General features: G+C 36.3%; 1 long non-coding RNA gene across 1 annotated transcript in view; it reads right to left on the bottom strand.

Moving 5' to 3' along the window:
* Positions 1–1,123, bottom strand: part of LOC148693727 (uncharacterized) — a 6,972-nt gene extending 5,849 nt beyond the window's left edge. Inside the window, exon 1 of the long non-coding RNA XR_015951904.1 lies at positions 632–1,123. This is a non-coding gene — a long non-coding RNA (uncharacterized LOC148693727). The remainder of the gene's footprint in view (positions 1–631) is intronic.
* Positions 1,124–1,754: the final 631 nt, after the last annotated feature.

The raw sequence follows: 1,754 nt of genomic DNA, 5'->3' as shown, positions 1-1,754 counted from the left end.
GATCTACATTAACCAGTAGATTATCCAGTACCATTGTACTGTGATAACCAATCGGCAATTCGCTTGGCGGAAAATCCAGTCTTTCATGCAAGAACTAAACATGTGGAAGTGCACTACCACTTTATCAGAGAAAAGGTTCTACAAGAAGAGATTGAGATGAGACAGGTCAAGACGAATGATCAAGTTGCGGACTTGTTCACAAAAAGTTTAAGTACAGGCAAGCTCGAAAATTTTCGCTGTCTGCTCAGCACAGTGCAAAGAATGAGAGCTGACATTGAGGGGGAGTGTTGAGAATCAATGTCAATTGTAGGTGAAGTAGGTGAATGCTGTAGGTGAAGTAAGTGTGTGAGGTTGGTAAAGTAAGTGTGTGAGGTTGGTGAAGTAAGTGGAGGTTGTAGGTGAAGTAGGTGGATGTTGTAGGTGAAGTAAGTGTGTGGTGTAGCTTTCATTTTGTTTGCTATAAATACCCAAGTCCTCAAGCATTGTAAATCATCCAAGGAGAAACAAAGCCTAGAGCTAAATAAGAAAAGCTTTGCTAATTAGTTTGTTTTGTGAGCTTTCTTTAAGAGTGTGCTCTATTTTCTTCTTCTTGGGATCATTAGAGTTATCTTGGATACTCTTCTTATTCAACAATCCCATCTTCTTTCCTTGTATCAAGAACTCGATGAAAATCTAAAAATTTCCGGAATTCAAGAACCGAAACTTTAAGAACTGAAGGGAAAAACAAACTCCCACTTCTATTTGGCCTAAAGAAACAATTTTGACGACCCAAATACCACCGACAATCTCTGTTCATAGCCCAGAAGAAAAATCAACCAATAAGCTACAGGACGATCACGGAAGCACCGAAAGAACTTGACAAAATTTCTAATGAAAATGTGAAGAGAAAATAAAACTAGAAAACGATGATATCTAATGAAAAACGGAACCACCAGAATCCATGGCGTGAGCCTGGCGGCTCTGATACCATATTAATTACATTGAGAAACAATCAAAGAACAATAAAGGATGGAACCAAATGTAGAACTAGAGAGAGAAACTTAGAGAGAGAAAAGAAAGTTCTGTGTATTTGAGAAAAATGACAACTAACTACATTTGTAAGTTGAAGTGCATTATAGACTAAACAATACAAGCTTACTGAACCACAAGTAACTAATTAACCAACTAACAAATCATTTAACCACCTAACAAACATTCTAACAACCTAGGCTGATGTGGTATTGATTACACAGTAACCAATAATCAAGAGACATCTGTCTTCACTCTCTACCAACATCACCTATCACCTCCTTCACCAAGTAATGTTCTCTCTTTCAAATTTGATTCATATCTTCACCATCCTTTTATAATTATAATATGTTTATTGGAAATTCAAGCAACGTCAACTAGCTTCAAATCAAGGCCGTTTGACTGATGATGCAGTTGGGGTGAAAAAAAAATGGATTTAGATATTTGAGGTTATTTTAGGAATAATTGGGGTGGATTAATAGGATTTTAGTTTTTTAATTTTTTATGATGGGTGAGATTATAATATGGGGTGTAAAAATAGGACAATGGGGTGGATCTAGTAGCACTCAATAACAGTTTATTGAATTGACAAAATTTAATTTGGGTTTTCTCTCAAATATCAGGGGTTGACTAGCCACTTATTACTACATTTTAGTGGTATTCCTCTTCACTTGTAAGTGAAAGGTCTTAGGTTCGATTCTCGCCAAAAACAAATTTGACTAGGTCTAAATCAAAAGACCCCAAAA

Source organism: Pyrus communis, chromosome 10 (assembly GCF_041283825.1).
Source record: "Pyrus communis isolate YQ-2024b chromosome 10, ASM4128382v1, whole genome shotgun sequence".
Classification (NCBI taxonomy): Eukaryota; Viridiplantae; Streptophyta; class Magnoliopsida; order Rosales; family Rosaceae; genus Pyrus; species Pyrus communis.
Note: the sequence above shows the minus strand (reverse complement) of the source record. Positions and strands in the feature narration are given on the sequence as shown.